General features: G+C 42.5%; 1 non-coding gene across 1 annotated transcript; it reads right to left on the reverse strand.

The window, feature by feature from the left end:
* On the reverse strand, positions 1-72 carry trnag-ucc (transfer RNA glycine (anticodon UCC)). The gene has a single exon. It is a non-coding gene; the product is annotated as a tRNA-Gly (tRNA).
* Between the last annotated feature and the right edge of the window lie 234 nt (positions 73-306).

Genomic DNA, 306 nt, shown 5'->3' on the forward strand with positions numbered 1-306 from the left:
TGCGTTGGCCGGGAATTGAACCCGGGTCAACTGCTTGGAAGGCAGCTATGCTCACCACTATACCACCAACGCCCAGAAAGTCTCTCATTCCATGACTTTTGATGCATTTCAGATCATTCATCTGACTAGATACATGCGAATAATCACAGCCTACAGTGTAAAGCTTCTGATTACAGACAGGGCGTGTTGAGTGTGCTAAGTAACTTGCTAAATTCACTAACAAACAGTCGCTGCTCTTACTACAAAACAGGTGCAAGATATATCATTCTTAGCTAAACAAACCACGTAAACAATCAATGTAACTCT

The sequence above is a fragment of the Amia ocellicauda genome, chromosome 19 (assembly GCF_036373705.1).
Source record: "Amia ocellicauda isolate fAmiCal2 chromosome 19, fAmiCal2.hap1, whole genome shotgun sequence".
NCBI classification, from domain to species: domain Eukaryota; kingdom Metazoa; phylum Chordata; class Actinopteri; order Amiiformes; family Amiidae; genus Amia; species Amia ocellicauda.